Below are 10,287 nucleotides of genomic sequence, written 5' to 3'. Positions count from 1 at the left end.
ATACTAGTACCTCAGCATCTGCACGATATATTGTTTCTTCATGGACCTGAATACCCGACGGTGTCATCACCCACTGAAAATCATTGTTCATGTAACTACCAACAATATATATTTCCTTTTTAGTCATGTAAATAATGCACTAGGGGTAGTATCATCTTTTCACATGTCAATTAACACTGTTAGTATTTAAAATAGACGAAAGTGTCATAAATGTAACAAAATTTATATTTGATGTTATATAAGGAAGGAAAAGTTATTCAGTATCAAATAGGGAAACAACATTTAAAATAATGTTCAATAAGAAATTCTTTCTCTTTGTTTATAGTTAATCATGGTCGTTCCTTTTCTTTTGTTTTAATTGCGAAGTAGAAGAGAATCCATGTGATGTGCGATCACTAATCGTCTCTACTAGCTGCTTGCGTTTATGATTCGATCTATCAGCAAAATGGAGTCTGTGAGAGTAGGTTGTGTGCGTGCATGATTAGATCGAGCACTAGATTGGGGTCCGGTGGAGGTGGGCTCATGAATAGTACTACTTGAGGTCTGTCCTACTTCAATCCCACCAGAACTGTCATACGTGATCTGTCAAACTTAAGACTCAACTAGTTGTATGAAACCTTCTTTTTTTTCAATTAACAAAGCATATAGATTGGTCAGAGCCATTCCTTTTTCTATTCTTTATTTCTCGTTAATCCTGGTCGTTCCTTTTCTGCTGTTTTAGTTGCAAAGCAGTGCAGAATCCATGGGATGTGCGATTGCTAATCGTCTCTATCAGTTTTGTGCGTTTATGATTAGATATATCACCAAATTGGAGTCCTTGAGAGTTGGTTGTGTGCATGCAAGATTACATCGATCACTAGATTGGGGTCCGGTGGAGGTGGGCTCATGAATAGTACTTCTTGAGGTCTATCCTATTTCAGTCCCACTAGAACTGTCGTAAGTGATCCGTCAAACTTAAGATCTGACTATAGTTGTTTGAAACCTTCTTTTTTTCAATTAACATATCATATAGATTGAAAAGAGTTGTTCCTTTTCTATTCCTTATTTCTAGTTGATCCTAGTCATTCCTTTTCTCTTGTTTTAATTGCGAAGCAGCACGAAATCCATAGGATGTGCGATCGCTGATCGTCTCAACCAGCTGTGTGGGTATATGATTAGATTTAACAGCAAATTCGAGTCCGCGAGAGCAAGTTGTGTGCGCGCATGATTAGATCGATCACTAGATTGGAGTCAGGTGGAGGTGGGCTTATCAATAGTACTACTTGAGGTCGGTCCTATTTCAATCCCCACCAGAAATGTCGTACTTGATCTGCCCAAATTAAGATCTCACTAATTGCTTGAAACCTTCTTTTTTTCAATTAACATAGCATATAGATTGAACATAGTCATTCGTTTTATATTCTTTATTTCTAGTTAATCCTGGCCATTCCTTTTCCTCAGCTTTAGTTGCAAAGCAGCGCGGAATCCATGGGATGTGCGGTCACTAATCACCAAATTGCTGTCCTTAAGAGTTTGCTATGTGCGTGCATGATTAGGTCGATCACTAGATTGGGGTCCGGTGGAGGTAGGCTCATGGATAGTACTACATGAGGTTTCTCCTATTTCAATCCCACCAGAACTGACGAACATTGATCTGTCGGACTTAAGATCCGACTAGTTGTTTGGAACCTTCTTTTGTTTAATTAACATAGCATCTAGATTGATGAGAGCTTTTCCTTTTCTGTTTATCATGGTCATCCCTTTTCTTCTGTTTAATTGCGAACTAGCGAAGTAGCGGACAATCCATGTGATGTGTGACCGCTAATCGTCTCTACCAACTGTTTGTGTTTATGATTAGATCTATCAGCAAAATGGAGTCCGTGAGAGTAGGTTGTGTGCGTTCATGATTAGATCGATCACAAGATTGGGGTGCGGTAAAGGTGTGCTCATGAATAGTACTACTGGTGGTATGTCCTATTTCAATCCCACCAGAACTGTCCTATGTGATCTGTCAAACTTAAGATTCAATTAGTTGTATGGAACCTCTTTTTTCTCAATTAACATAGCATATAGATTAATCAGACTCATTGCTTTTTCTATTCTATATTTCTAGTTAATCTTGGTCGTTCCTTTTCTCCTATTTTAATTGCAAAGCAACGTAGAATCCATGGGATGTGCGATGGCTAATCATATCTACCATCTATGTGCGTTTATGATTAGATATATCACCAAATTGGAGTCCTTGAGAGTTGGTTGTGTGCATGGAAGATTATCTCGATCACTAGATTGGGGTCCGGTGGAGGTGGGCTCATGAATAGTACTTCTTGAGGTTTGTCCTATTTCGGTCTCACTAGAACTGTTGTAAATGATCCGTCAAACTTAAGATCTGACTAGTTGTTTGAAACCTTCTTTTTTTCAATTAACATAGCATATAGATTGAAAAGAGTTGTTCCTTTTCTATTCCTTATTTCTAGTTAGTCCTAGTCATTCCTTTTCTCTTGTTTTAATTGCGAAGCAGCACGGAATCCATGGGATGTGCGGTCACTAATCGTCTCTACCAGTTGTGTTGGTTTATGATTAGATTTATCAGCAAATTGGAGTCCGTCAGAGCAGGTTGTGTGGGTGCATGATTAGATCTATCACTAGATTGGGGTCAGGTGGAGGTGGGCTCATCACTAGTACTAGTTGAGGTCGGTCATATTTCAATGCCACTAGAATTGTCGTACTTGATCTCCCCACCTTAAGATCTGACTAGTTGTTCGAAGCATCTTTTTTTTCAATTATAGCATATAGGTTGATCATAGCAGTTTGTTTTCTATTCTTTATGTCTAGTTAATCCTGGTCATTCCTTTTCCTCAGTTTTATTTGCGAAGCAGCGTGGAATCCACGGGATGTGCCATCGCTAATCATCTCTACCAGCTATGTGCGTTTATCATTAGATCTATCGCAAAATTGGTGTTCTTGAGAGTTGGTTGTGTGCGTGCATAATTAGGTCGATCACTATATTGGGGTCCCATGGAGGTAGGCTCATGAATTGTACTACATGAGGTTTCTCCTATTTCAATCCCACCAGAACTGACGAACGTTGATCTGTCAGACTTAAGATCTGACTAGTTGTTTGGTGTTGGGGTACGTAGCAGAAATTCAAATTTTTCCTACGAGTCACCAAGATCTATCTATGGAGAGACTAGCAACGAGGGGAACGAGACTGCATCTACATACCCTTGCATATCGCTAAGCGGAAGCGTTCAAGAGAACGGGTTGAAGGAGTCGTACTCGTCGTGATCCAAATCACCGGAGATCCTAGTGCCAAACGGACGGCACCTCCGCGTTCAACACATGTACAGCCCGGTGACGTCTCCCATGCCTTGATCCAGCAAGGAGAGAGGGAGAGGTTGAGGAAGACTCCATCCAGCAGCAGCACAACGGCGTGGTGGTGGTGGAGGAGCGTGGTGATCCAGCAGGGCTTCGCCAAGCACCGCGAGATATGAGGAGAAAGAGAGGTATGGCTGCGCCAACAAGAGAAGAAACTTCGTGTCTTGGGCTGCTCCTATACCTCCACTATATATAGGGGGAGAGGGGGCTGCGCCCCCACCTAGGTTTCCACCCCTAGGGGCGGCGGCCAGCCCTAGATCCCATCTAGGGGGGCGGCCAAGGGGGGAGAGGGGGAAACTTGCCCCCCAAGCAAGGTGGGGCGCCCCCTCCCCAAACCCTAGGCGCCTTGGGCCCTTGTGGGGGGGCGCACCAGCCCACCTGGGGCTGGTCCCCTCCAACACTTGGCCCATGCTGCCCTACGGGGATGGTGGCCCCACTTGGTGGACCCCCGGGACCCTCCCGGTAGTCCCGGTACGTTACCGATAAAACCCGAAACTTTTCCGGTGACAAAAACAAGACTTCCCATATTTAAATCTTTACCTCCGGACCATTCCGGAACTCCTCGTGACGTCCGGGATCTCATCCTGGACTCCGAACAACATTCGGTAACCACATACAAACTTCCTTTATAACCCTAGCGTCATCGAACCTTAAGTGTGTAGACCCTACGGGTTCGGGAACCATGCAGACATGACCGAGACGTTCTCCGGTCAATAACCAACAGAGGGATCTGGATACCCATGTTGGCTCCCACATGTTCCACGACGATCTCATCGGATGAACAATTCCCTTTGTCTAGCGGTATTGTACTTGCCCGAGATTTGATCGACGGTATCCCGATACCTTGTTCAATCTCATTACCGGCAAGTCTCTTTACTCGTTCCGTAACACATCATCCCGTGATCAACCCCTTGGTCACATTGTGCACATTATGATGATGTCCTACCGAGTGGGCCCAGAGATATCTCTCCGTTTACCAGAGTGACAAATCCCAGTCTCGATTCGCGCCAACCCAACAGACACTTTCGGAGATACCTGTAGTGCAGCTTTATAGCCACCCAGTTACGTTGTGACGTTTGGTACACCCAAAGCATTCCTACGGTCTCCGGGAGTTGCACAATCTCATGGTCTAAGGAAATGATACTTGACATTAGAAAAACTTTAGCATACGAACTACGATCTTTGTGCTAGGCTTAGGATTGGGTCTTATCCATCACATCATTTTCCAAATGATGTGATCCCGTTATCAACGACATCCAATGTCCATGGTCAGGAAACCGTAACCATCTATTGATCAACGAGCTAGTCAATTAGAGGGTTACTAGGGACATGGTGTTGTCTATGTATCCACACATGTATCTGAGTTTCCTATCAATACAATTATAGCATGGACAATAAACGATTATCATGAACAAGGAAATATAGTAATAATAACTAATTTATTATTGCCTCTAGGGCATATTTCCAACAATGTCCCACTTGCACTAGAGTCAATAATCTAGTTCACATCGCCATGTGATTAACACTCACAGGTCAAATTGTCATGTGACCAACACCCAAGAGTTTACTAGTGTCACTAAACTAGTTCACATCATCATGTGATTAAGACTCAATGAGTTCTGGGGTTTGATCATGTTTTGCTTGTAAGAGAGGTTTTAGTCAACAGGTCTGCAACATTCAGATCCGTATGTACTTCGCAAATCTCTAGATCATATTGTAAATGCTGCTTCCACGCTCCACTTGGAGCTATTCCAAATGGTTGCTCCACTATATGTATCCGGTTTCCTACTCAGAGTCATTCGGATAGGTGTTAAAGCTTGCATCAACGTAACTCTTTACGTCGAACCTTTATCACCTTCATAACCGAAAAACATATCCTGATTCCTCTAAGGATAATTTTGACCGCCATCTAGTGATCCATTCCTTGATCACCTTTGTACCCTCTTGCCAGACATGTGGCAAGGCACACATCAGGTGCGGTACTCAGCATGGCATACAGTATAGAGCCTATGACAAAAGCATAGGGGACGACCTTCGTCCTTCCTCTTTCTTCTGCCGTGGTCGAGCTTTAAGTCTTAACATCATACATTACAACTCAGGCAAGAACTCCTTCTTTGACTGATCCATCTTGAACACCTTGAAGATCATGTCAAGGTATGTGCTCATTTGAAAGTACTATTAAGCATTTTGATCTATATTATAGATCTTGATGCTTATTGTTCAAGTAGCCTAATCCAGGTTTTCCATTGAAAACACTTTTCAAATAACCCTATATGCTTTCTAGAAATTCTACATCATTTCTGATCAACAATATGTTTACAACATATACTTATCAGAAATTCTATAGTGCTCCCACTCACTTCTTTGGAAATACAAGTTTCTCATAAACTTTGTATAAACCAAAACTCTTTGATCATCTTATCAAAGTGCATATTCCAACTCCGAGATGCTTACTCCAGTCCATGGAAGGATCGCTGGAGCTAGCATACCTTTTAGCATCCTTAGGATCGTCAAAACCTTTCTGATTGTATCACATACAACCTTTGCTTACGAAAATTGGTAAGGAAACTTGTTTTGACATCCATCTGTCAGATTTCATAAATGCAGCTAATGCTAACATGATTCCAACGGACTTTAAGCGTCACTACGGATGAGAAAATCTCATCGTAGTCAACTCCTTGAACTTGTGAAAAACTCTTCGCCACAAGTCGAGCTTCATAGATGGTGACATTACCATCCACGTCCGTCTTCTTCATAAAGATCCATTTATCTCAATGGCTTGCCGATCATTAGGCAAGTCCACCAAAGTCCATGCTTTGTTCGGATACATGGATCCTATCTCGGATTTCATGGCTTCTAACCATTTGTCAGAATTTGGGCCCACCATCGCTTCTCCATAGCTCGTACGTTCATTGTTGTCTAGCAACATGACCTCTAAGACAGGAGTGCGTACCAATCTGAAGTAGTACGCGTCCTTGTCGACCTACGAGGTCCGGTAGTGACTTGATCTGAAGCATCATGATCACTATCATCAGCTTCCACTTCAATTGGTGCAGGTGCCACATGAACAACTTCCTGTGCCCTGCTACACACTGGTTGAAGTGATGGTTCAATAACCTCATTAAGTCTCCACCATCCTCCCACTCAATTTTTTCAAGACAAACTTTTCCTCGAGAAAGGACCCGCTTCAAGAAACAATCCCTATTGCTTTCGGATCTGAATTAGGAGGTATACCCAACTGTTTTGGGTGTCCTATGAAGATGCATTTTATCTGCTTTGGGTTCGAGCTTATCAACCTGAAACTTTTTCACATAAGCGTCGCAGCCCCAAACTTTTAAGAAACGACAACTTAGGTTTCTCCAAACCATAGTTCAAACGGTGTCGTCTCAACGGAATTACATGGTGCCCCATTAAAATGAGTGCGGTTGTCTCTAATGCCTAACTCATGAATGATAGTGGTAATTCGATAAGAGACATCATGGTACGCACCATATCCAATAGGGTGCAACTATGTTGTTCGGACACACCATCACACTATGGTGTTCCAGGCGGTATTAATTGTGAAACAATTTCCACAATCTTAATTGCGTGCATAAGCTCGTAACTCAGATACTCATCTCTATGATTATATCATAGACATTTTATCCTCTTGTCACGATGATCTTCAACTTCACTCTGAAATTACTTGAACCATTCAATAGTTCAGACTTTTGTTTCATCAAGTAAATATACTCAACATCTACTCGAATTATCTGTGAAGTAAGAACATAATGATATTCACTGCATGCCTCAGCACTCATTGCACTGCACACATCAAAATGTGTTACTTCCAACAAGTTGCTATCTTGTTCCATCTTACTGAAACCGAGGCTTTTCAGTCATCTTGCCCATGTGGTATGATTTGCATATCTCAAGTGATTCAAAATCAAGTGAGTCCAAACGATCCATCTACATGGAGTTTCTTCATGCGTATACACCAATAGACATGGTTCGCATGTCTCAAACTTTTCAAAAACGAGCGAGTCCAAAGATCTATCAACATGGAGCTTCTTCATGCGTTTTATACCAATATGACTTACATGATAGTGCCACAAGTAAGTGGTACTATCATTACTATCTTATATCTTTTGGCATGAAAATGTGTATCACTACGATCGAGATTCAATAAACCATTCGTTTCAGGTGCAAGACCATTGAAGGTATTATTCAAATAAACAGAGTAACCATTATTCTCCTTAAATGAATAACCGTATTGCGATAGACATAATCCAATCATGTCTATGCTCAACGCAAACACCAAATGACAATTATTCAGGTTTAATACTAATCTTGATGGTAGAGGGCGCGTGCGATGTTTGATCACATCAAACTTGGAAATACTTCCAACACATATCGTCAGCTCACCTTTAGCTAGTCTCCGTTTATTCCGTAGCTCCTTTATTTCGAGTTACTAACACTTAGCAACCGAACCGGTATCTAATGCCCTGGTGCTACTAGGAATACTAGTAAAGTACACATTAACATAATGTATATCCAATATACTTCTATCGACCTTGTCAGCCTTCTTATCTACCAAGTATATAGGGTAATTCCGCTCTAGTGACTATCTATTATTATATAATTAATATAGAAGTCAAACGAGACACCACGGTCTTCCACATACGTTAAAATAATATGCACCGTTGATCAGGAATAATTACGGTTGACATTTAAAGATATTACGTTACGTGCCTAAAGCGTATATTGAACCGACATATATAACATGCGTTAATAAAGAGTTGGAATTTTTTTTTGGAAACAATAGAATATATGCACGTACCTAGGGATATGTTCTTCGGTCACATGTATGTGCATAAACATATATGGACACAAGCAACCAAATAACGTGTAATAGGTAGATACGTGCAAGGATACAATCCCGCCAGTAGGGAAACGTAGACTAGATGGAGATCCATATTTTGGCAGTTAAGGATTCTAACAAAGGTATGCACCGTCTACAAGAGGAATACCACACGACATCCTCAGCTTTGAAGTTTCGTCCATATATAGGGCACCTGCCTTGACCCAGACGTACACCATGACTAAGACGGCCTCCACGCCGGCGTCTCAATCGCGAGCGTGCACGGCTGCTCGATGCTCGCGTCAGACACAAAAGCCGCCGTCCCGTGGGCATGCAGAGGACGAGATGTCCAACTACAAGACGGCCTTAGCCAGGGAAGCTGACGGCCGGAAAGATGAGACCTGGGTGCACGCTGGCCCCGGCCTCGAACAAGGTCAGACAACAACAACGCTGGTGCCAGGCGGCCACCACCGATCATTGGCCCCGCTATCTAATCTATTCATGATCGCACGTACATCCATGGCATTACCTAGCACCATTCAGCAGGATATCAACTATGAATTTCTTAGATTTCAAACTTATATTGTCAACTGCAATTATGTTCTTCATTGGGGGACCATTGTATTCTTGAAAAATGCATACACCTATATATATGGTGTCTTTTTCTTAGATATACATGATGACAAGACAAACCTGACTCCATTCTGATTGATTATCGCAGTGGACGGTGCAAAAAAATAGCCGATGTCGTACGTGCATGTTGAGGTCGCTGGAGCCAGCTATATTCTTGGATCCGTTAGAAGATTGGACAAGCGTGTCACTGATGTATACAAAGCATCAGCAGATAGTATTCCACTAGTGGAAGTTATCTCGCGTCTAGATTTTGTGCATGGTCAGAAAACTGGAGAAGCACACAAATTAAAGGTTATTCGGTGGGAACTAGAAGCCGGGTTGGATCTGAAGATGGCAGTAACCCCTGAGACGACCAAACATAAATTATGTGATGAGCTCCAGAGATGATAGTGATCTAGCACCGGCGCAGAAGATGAGCACACAAGGTGTCCTGAATCTACGTCAAGGTCTATGGTGTCGAAAGCCCATGATTCGGGTCCACTATGCTTTTATCGATTTCGTGATAGGCAACAAAATTTGATGACCGTAGCGAGGATGGAGGGCAACCCCAAACACCACAAACACAGGCGCAAGCCTGGCATGCCACACATTATTTACTAATCACTTGCACTCCTTGCACTCCCATTGCATCCCTTGCACTCCCATTATTTACTAATCACATGATTTGACCCCAAGTTTACAAATGGAGGTCCATCAAAAGAATTGTTTGAACCAAACGCCCAAGGTATCAGGTTGGTTAAAATAGATTGCGTTCTTTCCTCATGCATTTCCCTACGATCTAATGAAGGCATGCACACACATGAGGTAGTAGTAGACGTGTAACGCCCCGGATTCGATGCGCCAGGTGTCTGCCAGTTATTCGTCGTTGTTGCCATGTCATTTGCTTGCGTGTTGCACATTGCCATGTCATCATACGCATTTCATATCATGTCATCATGTGCATCGCATTGGCATACGTGTTCGTCTCATGCATCCAAGCATTTTCCCCGTTGTCCGTTTTGCAATCCGGCGCTCCTATCTCACCCGGCGTCCCCTTCTTGTCTCCTTTCGTGTGCGGGTGTTAAACTTTCTTGGAATGGCCCGAGGTTTGCCACGTGGCCTTGGTATAGCACCGGTAGACCACCTGTCAAGTTTCGTGCCATTTGGAGGTCGTTTGATACTCCAACGGTTAACCGGGTAACCGTAAAAGCCTCTTTTGTGTGCAGCCCAACACCCCTTCCAAAGTGGCCCAAAACCCATCTAACTCCCCTCCATGCTCTCGGCCGTTCGATCACAATCGCGTGGCCGAAAACCACACCTCATTTGGACTCTCCTAGCTCCCTCTACCTATAAAACTAGCCCCTCCCCCGAAATTCTCGGTCTAAACCTTAGCCTTCTTCTTCATCCGCGCGCCGGACACGTCCGACCCGCCCGGACGCGTCCGCTCCGCCGCCCACGCCCAATCGCCTCCCGCCACGTGG

This window comes from Triticum aestivum, chromosome 7B, assembly GCF_018294505.1.
Source record: "Triticum aestivum cultivar Chinese Spring chromosome 7B, IWGSC CS RefSeq v2.1, whole genome shotgun sequence".
Lineage (NCBI taxonomy): Eukaryota > Viridiplantae > Streptophyta > Magnoliopsida > Poales > Poaceae > Triticum > Triticum aestivum.
Note: the sequence above shows the minus strand (reverse complement) of the source record.